A 17,038-nucleotide genomic window follows, 5' to 3' on the forward strand; every position below is an offset into this window, starting at 1 on the left:
AAAATGAAAAATATAAACATATTTCGATAAATTTCAAAATATAATTTGGAATTAAGAATAATTCTTATATTGAACTTAAATTTTCCAACTTGTTTATTTGTTATTGTATTATATTAAAAAAAATAATGTGTATATATTATACATATAGACTAAAGTTAATTATATCTTATTTTTGTGTAGTTTATCAAATTAATTTCTAAACAAGGTGAACGAAGAGACAATAGGGCTAATCCAACGAACCAGTCGATTTGGGATTCAGATCAGCCCTATTTAAATTGCAGGCTAATCGAATTAAAATACTATCGAGTTAGAAATTTTCAGTCATAGTCTTATTCAAAATGAAAACCGAAACTCCATCAATAGCACTACTACTACTATTTGGATTACTATCGTTTGGAGAATTAGTGACATCCCAAACTCCACCCACATTGGATTAGTAATATCGTTGAAGAAGCAAGAAAGAAAAGTGGACCCACAAGCACAACAAACCAAGGAAAGCTAAAACACAGAAAGACCGCCTTGTTTTCTTGCTTTTCCTACATTCAAACTGGCTGTCCCTTTTAATTATTTGATGATCTATTTCTTGGCTTGAATCATCACAACAAGTCACACTTTTCTCCCTCCCACTATTCAATCACCTCTATAGTCAAAAAAGATCCTTGAGTGCGTTTCGGACACACAAAAATAAAGAAACATCATCATCTTCTCCCCCACTCCATTTTTTTTTCAAAAGTTGAATTTAAAGTATCCTACCCAATTTCAACGATCAACTACATTTTTGGGACCATCCCTCACCCCTTTAATTTGCATGTTTTACTAAAAAAACCACCATTAATTCCAACATGTAAAAGCCTTAGCCAAAGTCATGCATTTCTCCATCAACGGCCAAGAAACCTTCAAAGAATTCAATTCAAATTGAATGCCACAACAAATAAAAAGACCGTTTCATGTTGATATCATCGTCAACTTACTATAATTTGTCGAATTTATTTCCTACTTTACCCGTGAAATTTAAAATGTAGGCCAAAAATGAGTAGAAGTCAAGAAGCTTGGCATCATTGTCTCATTAATTATAGAGGACAAAGGAGTAGTAACATTTTGATGATAAGCACATAGTAAAACCTCGATGTCAAAATCGGCATCTTCGTCCCACCCCACATAGGAGATGCAACAAATGAGTCAAGATTCCTTTCCCCCTCCTTTCACTCTTTCGCTGACAGCTAATCCATTTTGGTTAAACCCCACTCAACAAATACCCTTTCTTTTTCCTCTAATCATGTGCCCAATTTTTATTTTTATTTTATTTTTTAATTCCCTAATAAAGTTTCGTATCAGCAACAATGTCAGTCGCCTCGACGACTTTCTTGAACATGCGTAGAAAAATAAGCCTAATTAATATCTCGAGAGAATAAAAGAAGTTTGAAAAAGGCGGGCAAGCAATTAATTAAGAAAGAAAGATAAATCCATTAATTAATTACACATCATACATGAGATGAGTTTAATTTAAATTTACTCTTCCTCCAAATTTTTTCCATGGATTCATCCCAAAATCAAATCTTTGTGATTGATTATACAACATGAGAATGAATGGTACATGACATATCGAAACACAGCTACCAATTTAATGAAAATTGATTGAAAAAAAAAACAAGAACTCACTCAAGAATCGGCAACTCTGGGTGAAGTGACCGGAAACAATGGCAAAAGGCGGGGCTCCGAATCCCGGGGAGTATTAACCGGCGATGGGTGGAAATAAAACCCTTTTTCTTTAATTGCCTTGTCCTCGGCCGAGGTGTTCAAGTTGCTCGCCCCGCGATTGAACGGGTCGGGTATGAGGGGCGTGACGGGGCTGAGCGTGAGCGACGGAAAATCGAGGATGCTCGGGGAGAGGGACTCGGGCGTGGCGGGTCGGGGCGAGCCCGAGTAGCCCGCTAGGAAGCCCGGGGCGAGCGGGCTGATCTTGAAGTTCTTGAGGCTGTTCCTGCGCTCGTACAGCTTGTCCTTTCGCGGGCCGGTCTTCATGGGCGGAATCGGGCTGCGGGTTGGATTTGATTCGGTGGAGCCCGTGAGCATTTGGACGACCTGCTTGAAGGAGGAGGTGTCGGCCTGGACGAAGGTGGTCGGGTAGGGGTTGTTCGGGTCGGATCTTGTGATGGGGATGGAGGAGGGGCGGTGGCGGAGGGGATTGGCGGTGGGGCTGGGGATTTGGGATTCTTGAATTAGGGAAGAGTTCTCCATTTTAGTGGCTTTGTATTTGTATTTTTTCCTAGCTTACGGAGAGAGAGAGGGGTTGCTGTTACTCTGTTATGGAGGAGAAGATATTTAACAGAGAGAGTGAGAGAGGAGGATTTAATTTGGGATTAGGTTGTGTGTTATTGCATCACTGGAGTGTAACTTTTTCTGGTTGGTAAGAATCCTTTTTTGAGCTCATTTCAAACACACCCTAACCGTACTTACAGCGTCAACTTTAAGATTTGTATTTTTCTATTTCTCAAAACAGGATAAAAAATTCATGCTTAAATTCGGTAAAATCAGTTTAGGAAAAATATAAATTTTGGATTGATTTTCAATCATTTCACGGCCAAGATGTTTGGTGGATGTAGGCAAATAAAATCGTTTTGGAATAATTGTGAATAAATCAAAATTTTGTTGTTTTCCAAATGATTTTTAGTTTATACACTTGCGGTTTTAACTACAATTTGACTTTGATTCATGATTGTTTCCAGCAATCTATCCTAAATTCAGTTAGAACTACTAAATGATGGGCACAAAAACATATGGGCACAATTCACAAACAATATTTTTCATAAGTAATTGAAGGGGAAATGTTGTTTCACGAGCAAAACAAGGATAAGTTGAATAAGGTAAATAAGTTATCAACGTTTAGGATGGTCGGATATTGTTAATTTTGACGTGGTGCACTTTGTTACATGTATATTTTCGAATAATACGTTGATGTTATAATATCGAAAATTGAACTTTCTTAGAGTTATTGATAAGATGTTTAAACATTGCAATAAATTGATAAAATCACAGAAAATACAACTGGAGCCAGAGTATTATTTGCGGTAAATGGAATTTCAGAGGAAGGTAGTGGGGAAATAATAAAATGAATAATTAAAAATTTGGAAGGAGAGGAAAATGTCAAAACAAGTTTCAAAAATTTGTCATTGACTCTAAATGGCGCTTTCAATGCTGACCGTCAAGACTACTACATTTGCCTCACTGTTTAAGACTTTGTATACAATGCTGCACTAATTAATTGCTGTCCCTTTCAACCAATTTATCTTCTCTATTACTCAGTCATAATTTTCATCGTAACACCTACTTTACCACTCAGTCACTCACAGATAAAAATTTTAAATAATCCAACTCTCAACTATGTGTCTACTTGATATATGTGGTTATCTATGATACTGAGTCCAAAATTTTTTTCTGCGATATTAATAATTACTTACTTCATCCGTTGCATTGTAAATGACACATTTTTATTTTTGGAATGTTTCACTCTAAGAGACACATTTTTAAAAATGACAACATTTCTCTCTACTTTTTCACTCTTTGTTACTTTATTCTCTTCACTAAACACGTAAAATAACACTATATAAAATTTCGTGCTGAAAAGAAAATACTCCACTTAGAATGGGACGGAGGTAAGATTAAATTATCTTCAAGTTGTAATATGGAGTAGCATGTTACTAGATGAGTTTTACTGTTTCGGGAATAAGATCTATAATTGACTTTCATGAATGGTATTTGGATGTATCGTATAATTGAATTTTATGAATATTGTTTGGATATGTTAAGATGACATCGTATTTAATAATGGAATAATTTCATGTAAGACTTTTTTGAGATTTGACATTCTCCTTATGATAAAATTAATCTCAAGTAATTTCGATTCAATAGTATCTTTGAATAATATTGAGTCTATTTTAATCACGAATAATTAAACGTATTTTATTATACTTCCTCTGTCCCACCAGAAATGAAACGTTTTTCTTTTCGCGTTGCCCCATTAAAAATGAAACGTTTCTTAAAATAGAAATAACTTTATCTCTACTTTTTCCCCCTCTCTTACTTTATTCTCTCTTCTTTAATTCACAAAACAACACTACATAAAATCTTGTGCCGAAAAGCAAACGTTTCATATTTATTGGACGAAGGGAGTACATGTGAGTCGATTTTAATCACGAATACTTAAACATCCTATTATATTATACTTCTACCTGTGATATGTACATAAAAAATATAATTTTAAATATACTTAATTATATTATACTTCTTACTTTATTTTCTCTCCACCGAACACACAAAATAACACTATATAAAATTTCATACCGAAAAGGAAATGTTCCACTTAGAGTGGGACAGAGGTAAGATTAAATTATCTTCAAGTAGTAATATATACGAGTTTTACTATTTCGGAAATAAGATCTATAATTGACTTTCATGAATAGTATTTGGATGTATCGTATAATTGAATTTTATGAATATTGTTTGGATATGTTAAGATGATATCGTATTTAATATTCGAATAATATTATGTAAGAATTTTTTCAGATTTGACATTCTCCTTGAGATAAATTAATCTCGAGTAATTTCGATTCAATAATATCTCTGAATAATCTTGAGTCTATTTTAATCATGAGTACTTAAGTATATTTTATTATACATGTGAGCATATTTTAATCACGAATACTTAAACATCCTATTATATAGTAATACTTCTACCTTCGATTTACATAAAAAACATAATTTAAAATATACTGTAATTACAGTCGATATACAGGCATATATAATAAAATACTAGAAATATCTTTTTCAGAAAAAAGAAAAGCATTGTTCCAGATAAAAAAGAAAAGCAAGAAAAAAGAATCCCTTTCATTTTGTAGAAAACAACTTATAAAGGCGTAGTACTTTATTTCGAATATCATAAACTTTTGTGAAATTTTACAAATTCAAAATTTAGTTTTTCTAAAGTGAAAAAAAAATGTCTTTACCAATATCTAGTCGATTCTAAACTTCAATTGGACCGGTCACGGGTCACCAATTTTTTCTATAGGTGTTCCTTAATTAAGTCGTACCTTAGTCGCCTCACAAATTTTTTCCCCATTTTCTACTAATCTACCCACGACTCTATCTCATATCCAGCTCATCTCTTTCTATTCCAATCTGTTCTACAATATTACTACTACTTGATTTCTATTTATTATTTTCTAATTTGCTTTATTTTTTCTTTATTTTAAATATTTATTAATTATTTTTATAAAATAACTGTGGAAAGAAAGTGTGTCAAGTACCATGGGACAAAATGAGTACTCCTTCCGTGCCACTTTAGGAGTTCCGAGTGTCTCACTTTAGGAGTCCTGGTTGGAATATTCCATAAATGGTATTAGGCCTCACATTCCACTAACATTTTTTCACTCACATTTTATTATAAAATTAATATAAAAAAGTAGGATTCGTATTCCACTATTTTTTTTCATCAATTTTTCCTTACATTTCTTAATACTCGTGCCGAACTCAATCGGGGCTCCTAAAGTGGGACGGAGGGAGTATTATATATATGGGTCACAAATCTTATAGTATTTTACTCCCTCCGTCTACGAATAGAAGGTGTTGTTTGACCGGGGACGAGTTTTAATACTTCCCCTATCACTCAAGATGTCCATCTTTCCTTTTTAGTTTGTGATAGTCAATATGTTCACTTTCCATATTTGAAAAATATCCATCTCTCCTCTCTCCTCATTAAAATATTAAATCACATTTTTCACTATACTTAATTTATTATACACAACACCTTCACCTAAAATCTTGTACCGTTAAAAAATATGGACGTCTTGAATTAGACGGAGAGAGTAGAAAAGTGAGTTGAAAAGACTAGTAAAAGGTGGGTCACACTTTTATAAATTAGTTTAAAATCAAATTTGAGTGAGATAAAATTACTGGAATGTGTGGGTAATTATCAAAAATAATAAAAAAGACAAATATGACATTTAATGGTGGACGAACAAAAATGCCATTATGAGATGATTGTTAGCGAACGGATGGAGTAATTACTTTTATTTTTGATAATTTATAATTTTGTATATATATATATGCTAATTTACAACATATATAGATTAGATTGAAAGAACATAAAAAATTAAAGCAACTAAAGCTAAAAAAATATCTTTTACGCATTTAACTAAATTATACAATAATTATTTTCTTGAAAAACACTGACATTAAAAATATAACTACATTATATATAATCGAACTAATTTGTTACTCTAAGCCTAACTTTAAGACGATTTTTATGATTGATATGTTATTGAATATTTTTAATTTAGCTCAATCTAAAATTTTCCACATTATATACATTCAATCTTTAGATATAAATTTGCATAGTTTCTTGCTATTCATGATAAAACTGAAACATGAGTATTATTTTAAAAATATTCAAGCATGTGATATAAGTTATTTAGTCCTTGAAGAACTTCTTTTATTAATAATAGTATTGAAAAATTACGAGACTATAAATTTATAAATTAATATCGCAAAATTTAGAATATTCCCATAATAAATAAAATTGATTCGTAAATCAAGGTAAAAATAAAGAAAAATTAGGTGAATAGAAACACAAGAAAAATACTAGTAAAAAATAGGAGTATATGTTTTATAAAGAAGAAATGATCTCATTTTATTATTTTTATATTAATTAATACAGATAATGATAAACTTTATATTAGAAAGCATAATATTGATAAAATTTTAATCATGTATGAAGTACTGAACTTATTAGAAAATCACATAAGAAGTTGTTGACAGAAGAAATGTGTCAGAAATCACGTGTCAATAATATAATGGAAGGACAAAAATGCACTTATAGGGCCTCGGTCCGATAAAATATCATTCGTGACTATATATATGGATATGGTTAGAGTTGTCTGCCTATTTTTTTTATTAAAGATTTACAGTGTAAGAATCCTAAAACTTAGAAATTAATGCGATTCAATTTTTTGAAAAACACAGTACGAAGGATAACTGAATATTTTGAGTGGGATCCCTAATGTCATATGAATGCACTGCATTTAAATATACTAATAATGCACACGGAAGGATTGGAATAAGATACTGAGTTGGGAAATTATAAACATTGACTCTTTAAGGCACGATATTAATTTGGGGGGTCTAATATTGGAATGTAAACATTGACTATTTGAGCCTGGATAAATATTAATTTGGGAATAGGTAATTGACTTTTTTTAGGTTTGTAAATGTCCCATCACGTAGTAATTTTATTTTAATTATTTATATTAAACTTAAATTTAAAATAATATTGTCTATATTATAATTCATTCGTCCTTAAAAAATAAATAAATTTTATCATTTTGGATCATACTTCAAAATTAGACCAAATCTTAATATGAAAAGTTTTTATTTTCTAACCAATTACACACTACTAATAATGTGGACTTCACAATCTACTAAGATAAGATCAAGATATATGAGTTATACTCCCTCTGTCCACGATTAAGAGTCTCATTTCTAAATGGCGCCGGTTTTAAGAAATGTTAAGAAAAGTCGGTGGAAAAAAGTTAATGGAATAGGGGTTACACTTGTATATATTAGTTTTAAATGATATGTGAGTGAAATGAGTTAGTGGAATATGGGGTCTCTTTACCATTTATGGTAATTATGAATCGGGACTCTTATTCGTGGACGGACAAAAATGAAAAAAAACGGGACTCTTATTCGTGGACGGAGGGAGTATGAATTATCTGGTTGTTTGGTAGATAATATAAAGTCATGTTAGGCCATCAAAGCCCATCTTAGCCCGTTGAGGCCTGAAGTGAATTAGTTCAAAAGGTATGGAGTACTATTATTTAACGGCCTAAAAGAGTGAGAGCTAATATATCAATATCTTAAAGCACATCTTAATTAATTATCTTGTGTTAATTTAACATGTCTACCATACATGTACACTCAACTTCCACTACTTTTTTCTTCTCTCTCTCTTACTTTTACGCATATCTAAAAATTATGTCATTCACAACTTTGTCTTTTTTTTAATCTTTTTTTAGGACGAATGAAACCGTACATTTCTTACTCACAAATTTCAAAAAAGTGATTTGAATTTGTTTTAGTTTAAATCTAAAATTAGATATATATATATATATATATATATATATATATATAATATTACTTAAAAATAAAACAAGATAATTTTTTTAAATACTATTGAATCTAATTGTCTACTCTATTTTAGATTTTAGTGTATTATTAAGATGGTTTTGGTCCTTTTGGAGCACGGACTAATAATAATTTAGGAATAGGTGGACATTAACTTTTAAACGCACGGACCACTAATAATTTAGGGTTTGATTAAAATTCTTAATCACAATGGCAATCAGTGTTATTGAAGGGTTAGTAAAAATCAATGATTATTATGTTGATTGTTCCGACGGATCAAGATTGCAATATTATTTTATTTATAAGTAAATTAAAAATTACGAATATGTTGTAAATTACGGGGACGTTCGGTTTAAGTAATAACACATGGTTGATAAAACAATTCAACTTAATCAAATATTTGGTTTTGCGCAAGTAAACGTACTTAGCTTAGTGATAAATAATTTGTCACACACATATTCACTTGTGATAAACAATCTAATTTAATTAAATGTTTAGTTTTGACGTTTTACATCTATAATACACTTATTCCTCACCTAATTCAAACACATTCTCAAATTCTACTTCTTTCATTTTATCCCATAATATCTATTTTAATTTTTTCTACTTTTGCATATGTTGAGTGAAAACTTTCGAGCAATTAAGATATGAAATCACTAAAGCCAATGCGCAATTGTCGTCAAGTGGTCGAATAACACCAGCAAACTCAATGTAATTATGTTGTTATTAATTATGTAATTATTGTTTTTTCAGTTATGTAATATTAATTCTTTGTTTTAATATAAATTAGTACCCCTTGTTTATTTATAGCAAAGTTTTTTCCTCAAGAATGAGATACTCTTTCATGATTTATAATTGAAAACACTTACAAGGAATGGATTGCATCCCCTAATTTTACATCCCCAACCAATCGATGCTTTAAAAACAATTTTAATGACGTTGGAGATGAGGTGGTTGGGAAATTGCTTATTACTATTATGAATCGAGGCCCATTATATGCCCAAGAACAATGCTAAAGAATTAAGGGATTTGTTTGGTATAGGCCTATATGGTCTTCTTAGTGTATGTAAGTATGTAACTCAGCGCCCAGTTTTAGTCTAAATTCTTTTTGGGAGAATAAGATACAAATATACAATTGAGAAAGTAGTCACAAGATTAAAAAAATTAGAAGTCTTCATTTTTTACACGAACAAGAAAAGTATTATTTAATTTTTTAAGAAAAAAACAATTCTATTTAGAAGTCTTCGGTACACGGACTAGCCGACTAGTACCGACGGCCGCAATGCATGTGATGTGACGACTTTTATGATTATTAGTCTTTTTATTTAATTTTATTTTAAAAGGATCAATAATACACGATTTTCACTTTTATTTTTTCTGTTCAAATACATACTACTAGTTTTTACTCTTATTATGGAAATTACTCTCAATTTATATTTACTTACACACGCTTTTTTATTTATATCCAATTTTTTCTTATATTTATTTTTCTCTTATTTTTACTATTTTAGTACTACTTGAATTTACTTCCACTTTTAATTTATATCCATTTTACTTCCATTTTTATTTTACATACATGATTTTTAGTATTATTTTCTAATTTATTCTCAAATTTATTTTTTGATTTACTTACATTATTAAATTTGTTCACGCACACTTTTTGTACACACTTTGGAAAAAAAACTTGCTCATTTGGTTTATCGGTTATCGTTTCATTAGAAAATGTTTGGAGTCTCATAGAAAGTTCCTTTTCTGCGGTTAGCGATTTTAACTTAATCGTTTGGTTTGTCAGTAAAAGAACATCAGCTACTGCCCACAAATTCCTCAATATCCTCATTCATTTTCTTATTTCCAACTTTGTCCCTCAAGAATTATAATTGGGTAAGTCATCACATCTCCAAAAAATTTCATGCATAGCCGCCGCGCACTTTCTTTTGTGCACCCATCTCACACCACAGCAACACAACATCTGTTTTGTTTAGAATGAGAAATTTATCCAAATCCTAAGGGCTTTGACTTCCAGAAATCCTACGGCAAAATTGATAAGAAAAAAATTGTTAAGAAAATGGGCCACATCCTCCCCCATCTTCCTCCACTATCTCTCCGCCTCATCCGACGCCGCAAAACCATGAACAACACACCCAAATTACCCGCGAGCGCCGCTGTCATGCCCTTCGTCTTCAACACACCTACTTGCAGGTACGCTGGGTCTCCGAATATGCCGACTTGAGCGGCGGCCGGTGGTTCTGGTGGCGGATGGGCCAGGGCCGCTGTGTTCGCCGACGGATCGGCGACGAATATGTGGTCGGATTGGGATTGAAGGAGAAAGGGGTCGACGCAAATTGTAAAAAGTTTGGTTGAATCTCTTTCTGCATAAGAAAGAAACAAAAATTTAGGAAGACAATTCAGGGACAAAAGTGTAATTACATGTTATTTATGGGGAATACAGATATGTATCGGACCAAATTTTACTGATAAGTTAACTAGCCATTGCAGCCTCCAAAGCTTGGGCCGGGGCCCATTGCACGGGCCATACAAAAAAGAAAACTGCCAAACCAAATGCCATTTAAGCCATGATACCAACAGCTAATTGTGACTATCAGACAAAGCAAACACACCATATCTAATTTTAATGATAACATCCAATGCAGCATATCTAATTTCATCACTCTTTATTTTATTATTTATCTCTCACTACTTTCTTCTATCTCTTGCATTCTCCGTAGAGTTGTCAACTGGGCTGGGCTGGCCCGGCCCACCAATGAAATGAAGCAGGCCTGGGCTGGGCTCATCAATTGAGATGGGCTCCGATTGGGCCATTTTTGTAAGCCCAGGACCAGGACCACCCGAAGCCCAGGCCAGGCCTGGACCGATCCAGGACCAGCCCGGGCCCGGGCCCATCAAAGGCCCACTGATACGAATCCGGGTAGCGCTAAACCAAGGAAAGTGAAGAGAAGAGGTGACAAAGAGTCAAGCCGCAACTGGGGTCAGATTCGAGCAAAGATTCGCCTATCCATATGATGTCCAAATGCTTTTCAAAGACCACCATTGTCTTCTCCATCGAAAGAGCTTCGCGTGAGTACCTTGCACACCTCAATCGGAGCTCGGATAAGAAAGTTATGGTCGTTTTACAAAAGCCGCGCAGTCGAACGAGCAAAACGCCCGACCACAGAGAGTTTGCCCGGCCTGGAGAGGAAAAAGCCCGACCCAGGCGTTTTGTGCTACTTGCGATTTTTGCTCATTTTTCCTCTTTTATTTTGCACTTTTAACCTCTACTATAAATACCCATGTCTAGGGTTTTTGTCATTAGACTTTGAACATTGTTGAAGAACAAAGACTCCATTTGTGAGCACCCATCTTCATTTGAAGATTTATCAAAATCCCTTGTGGTTGCATTCCAATCTATTGCCGGGCTTATGTTGAATGTTAAGGTATGCAATTCTAGTTCTTGTATTGCTAGTTTTGTGGAGCCATTAGATTTTTGCTTTGGTGAAAGTTGTCTTGGGTTGTCTTCATTGTTTTGTAGAAGGTCCATAGGTTCCAAGCATCTATCTAAATCATAACACCTCCATCCTCTTCTTTTTCCACCATTTTTATTGTTTCATTTCTTGTTGGGTTTGTTGGGTTGTTGAAATATTTACAAGAGCAAGTTCGGGGCAAACATATGTGTCTTGAATACCTAAGATTCACATTACCCACATTCTATAATTAGTGTTTTTTAATATAATTAGGTGATTAATCACTAATAATAATATATTTCTCTATTTATGCATATCATCTTGTGCACGAGACATGTTAATTTTGTCCATATCATTCCAATATTTTAGATATCTCCGAATTGACTCGAACAGTAATAGTTTAATATCAATATAAGTTTTCAAATAAATCATGAATGAAACATTCAATCTTGATTATATCTAATTTTTGTTTATAATTTTTTTTTCAAAGATGTAAAATAGATGATTATGAAGTTTAACTTTAAAAATATTAAGTATTCAAACCTTAATATATGTTGATAATAATAGAATTATTTAAATTTGTTAGTTCGTTCATATATTTGTTGCTTTAAAAATACAACATCAACCCATATATCATCATCTACTTACAAAACAAAACTAACAATATTTGTTACTACCTTAGTTATACACTTACTTTTAAATTAAATAAAAAACATGAGAAAAATATTATTGACACAAAGTCAATAAATGAACTTAACAACATTATTAGTCCAGAGCTTTTGTCCTAGCGGCATGGAGCTTAGACATCAATGTATGAGGTGCCGAGTTCGAGCCTTCTTGACGTCAGTTGTAATTTCCTCCTTCATATAGGAGTTAATTTAAAAAAAAAAAACTTAACAACATTATTAGATTTAGATTTAGTTAATGTGATATAAAAATACAAGTTACTAGTACATGTTTTATTTTGCATATAATATATTTAGGATATTTTTAAAATACTTAAACAAAAAATTCAAACAAAGTTCAGCCCACCCAGCCTAGCCCAGACCCACATACCAAGTGGGCCTGGGCCGGGCTGGGCTTAGCAAACTAAGAAAAAACCCGGCCCAGTCCAGCTCGCCTCAGACATGGGCCTGGGCTGGGTTGGGCCTCAATATAGGCCGCCCGACCCGGCCCACTTGACATCTAGCCGGCCCAGCCCACTTGACATCTCTAATTCTCTTACTACCCATCCGATAACTTCTTTGATGATATTGGGCTCCCAGCTTCAAAATATTAAGAATGACCATCTATTGTTATTACCAGTATTTTTGAAACCCAATGCATATATATTTGAGTAGGAATGTGATCAAATGAAAACTCTAGATATTGTACAAACTCAAAAGTCAAAACTATGATCTGGACCATTGAAAAATGTCAACAGATCATAAAAAAACATCAGCAGGAAAATGTCAACAGAATTTCAACGGTAGTCAATGATTGATGTTGTGTTGATATTGTGTTTATACTGTGTTGACATTAAAATCTTGAAATTTTACACTGTTCTGAAGCTGTGTTGACGAGTTTTGAGTTTGTACAATATATAAGTTTGCATTTTATCACTATCCTATTTTAGTATCCAGTATCCACGTATGACAGTTATATAACTTCTACTACTAGTGACTAGTACTCCCTCCGTCCGCGAATAGGAGTCTCGTTTTTCCATTTTAGTCCGTCCGCGAATAAGAGTCCCGATTCACTTTTACCATATATAGCAATAAGGTCCCACCTTCCACTAACTCATTTCACTCACATTTCATTTAGAGTGAACTACATAAACGGTACCTGATCTTTCACTTTCGCATATAAATGGTACATGATCTTTATTTTATATCGTTTTTGGTATCCCATGACAAAAATAACCCTGGGTACCAAATATGTGATTTTTTTGTTATGAAGGATATTTTCAAAAATTTTAATTAAATAGAACCAAATATGTGATTTTTTTTCTTCCTTTCTTATTTCTTTTTTCCTTCTTTAGTTTTTTCTTCTTTCTTTTTTCTTCAATCTTTTTAGTTTTATCTTCCTTTCTTCTTTCTTTTTTTTCCTTAGTTTATGTTTCCTCTTTTTTCTTTTCTCTTCTTTTTCTTTTTTCTTTTTAGTGTTATATTTTATACGTACATCTAATTGCATTTATAATATAAATCAACTCTTTATCATTATGAATACAATTCACAATTTTAAATTTTGATTAAAACTATATTGATTGTTTATTAATTTAATATGAAACAATAATTATTATTTATTAATTACTATTAGTTTTTACTATTATAACAATAATATTATTATAATAATTAAATATAATTATAACTATAATTATAATTAAATATATTAAATGATATTAAAAATAAATTAATTATAAATTTATAACATCAAAATAATAATATTAATATTGATTATTAATAATAGTATAAAGAGTGAGGAGTACGAGAGAATGTATTATAATATCACTTTTGGTACTAGTTTTGTCCATGCCCAAAATACTCTTCATGACACAAATGGAAAACCGAATTTGTTTAGAGGGTATTTTGGGGTGAAAGTTGCACCAGGTACCAAAAATGTGATTAATAGGTACCAAAAATGATATAAAATAAATATCAGGTACCATTTATGCGCAAAAGTGAAAGATCAGGTACCGTTTATGTAGTTCACTCTTTCATTTAAAACTAATACATACAAATGAGACCCTTATTCTACTAACTTTTTTCTACCTATTTTTCTTAAAAACTTTTAAAACTCGTGTCACCCACAAATGAGATTCCTATTGGCGGACGAGATTCCTATTGGCGGACGGAGACAGTTATAACTGTACTATTTCTGGCTTTCTGCCATCATCATTATTTAGAAAAGGAGAATTAATTACACACCCGTTTCACAGAAATTAAAGTGTCGTTCCCACTTCACATTAAATGAAAAATAATCGATATATTATGAACAAAATAAAATAATAGATAGATTGTTATTACATGCACCTTGTTTGCTTGCGTGAATTCCAAAGATAAAAACTTGAAAGTAAGCAACCACTATAGGGGCGGCGCGCCGGCCGCCCTGGAGGCGGCTTAGCCGCGGCGATCTATAGGGGGGAAGGCGTTCGCGCCGCGGGCGTCGAAACTCTTGGGGCGGAAGGGGCATCGCCGGCTTTGCGGCGAGGACGGGCCGCATGAGAGAGAATCGCGGCGGCCGCCGCGCCTATCTATTGCGCGGCAGCACCGCCACGGCGGTCGCCGGATTTTTGTTTTTGTTTTTTTGTTTTTTTTTTTAAATTCGAATTTTAATTCATTTTTTTGGCTTATTTAAATACTCCACCAATTTATTTTCCACTCCACACCCATTTTCACTCCACCCCCAATTTCACAACCCTAGATTTTACCAAATGCACGGGAGAGACGAAGATTCACCCGACACGGAAGAATCGGGATACGGATACTATCCTTCTTCCCAGCAATCTCAGTTGTGGGGATCGAGTCCCAGTCCCCCTCCATTCCAGTCGTGGTCACCGACATCCCCGTCGTGGCAACAAAGCCAATATCGGGGTCAATCTTCTCATCAGAGGAATTTGGGTCGTTCGGCATTTGGAGATTATCGACCCATTATGGACTCGCCCAACCATCCGCGGCCGGATACCCCTTCTCACTCTTTCCAGCGCACCCAGACTACGTTGTCTGATTTTGATAGGTTCACACTGGAGCAGATGATGGGGCTGATGATTCCGGGCCTACCGGAGACCCCGCCGACGAGATCTTCCGGCCACGGCGACGGCGGTGGTGGGAGGGGCGGCGGCAACGGTGGTGGTGGGAGGGGCGGCGGCAACGGCGGTGGGGGGAGGGGCGGCGGCGACGGCGGTGGGGGGCGGGCCGGCGGCGACGGCGACGGGGATGGCAGCGGCAGCGGCGGTAGCGAGTCGGCGGTAACAAGTCGGGGCGGGCACTACACCAAAGACGACTCGATTGCTGTGGCGAGGGCATGGGATGCCATCACATCAGACCCCTGTGTTGGCACCGATCAGACCGAGATGGGCTTTTGGAAGCGCGTCTTGTTGACCTACAATGAGTTCAAGCCGAGAGGCGCCAAACCGCGTGACGCGGAACAACTCCGGAAAAAGTTTGGGAGGATTCTGACACCCACCAAGAAGTTCGCGGGCATCTACGGCAACAACCTTCTCAACGCTGAGAGTGGCCGCAATGAAGCCGACGTGAAGGCTCTGTCTGTGTCCCAATACAACGCGCTATATAAGCCTAGGTTCAACCACTGGGATGAGTTTCTCGTTCTCGAGAACTGCCCGAAATTCAAGGCCATCTGTGCAGAGGAGACTGAGGGTCACGCGGCGAAGCGCAATAGACGCAACAGAGCCGGGAACTACAGCAGCAGCAGCGGCGGACAATCAATCGACCTCAACGACGCCCAAGCGGAGGAGCCCTCTGATACACACCAGGCGCTCACGCCCTCCGGGGCAGAAGGCCAGTATCCGCAGCGCCCGAATGTCTGCAGGTTCCTCCCGCTACTCGGCGGCCGCGTCTGGATCGCGAGGCGCGCAGGCGCCTTCTGGAGCTCAGTCCGTGGACCATGGGGCCCATGTGGTCTTGAACAGGAACCTGAATGTGCACTTGATGAAACAACTGCAAGATAACTGCCGTTTCTACGAGTCGGCCACCGACCCGATCACCAAGGCGATATACTATGAGCTGATGTGTAGGATCAGAGAGGATATGGGGCTGACTGGTCCAGGGGCGACGCCGGGGGCGGCGGGGGCAGGGGCGGCGGCGTCGGGGGGAGTGGGCGACGAAGATGAGGCAGAGGATTCCGACTCCGCCACCGAGTAGATGGTGGCGGTGTTTTTATTTGTTTTTGTATGTTTTTTTTTAAAATGTTCGTTGTGTAATTTTCCGGTATCCATGAATACAACGAATATTTGGTCTCATCGAACTTTTTAATTTTATTATTATCTCGTTCTCTAATTATTTATAGTCCGATAATTTTAATTGTAATTGAATTAAAATATACAACAAAAAAATAAAGTGAAATTTGTCCACCTATAGTGGATGCTTTACACATCATCTAAAAGAAGCGATTTATATAGAGAGAAAAACATGAAAAAGGACATTTATATATACTATATACTCTTTTCATTTTTAATTAAGTACTTTATTTAGTTTTTTTTTTCTAGTAAGTGTCATTTCAAATTTTAGTTATATAGAATATAAATTATAATTGTGGCATTTTTCTCATTTCACTTACATTTAATAATTCTTTAAACATGATAATTATATTGAATTACTATGATGATTAATAATACTATTATAAATATAATATCTTTGTTTATTCTAATACGTTGGATTTTACTTATTTAAAACTTGCTATTACTA

At 34.8% G+C, this 17,038-nt stretch overlaps 1 pseudogene; it reads right to left on the reverse strand.

Moving 5' to 3' along the window:
• Positions 1-1,440: 1,440 nt before the first annotated feature.
• Positions 1,441-2,378, reverse strand: LOC125212423 (VQ motif-containing protein 4 pseudogene; annotated as a pseudogene).
• Between the last annotated feature and the right edge of the window lie 14,660 nt (positions 2,379-17,038).

This window comes from Salvia hispanica, chromosome 3, assembly GCF_029641045.1.
Source record: "Salvia hispanica isolate PSC_SH4W2 chromosome 3, Shi_PSC_v1, whole genome shotgun sequence".
In the NCBI taxonomy this organism is placed as follows: Eukaryota; Viridiplantae; Streptophyta; class Magnoliopsida; order Lamiales; family Lamiaceae; genus Salvia; species Salvia hispanica.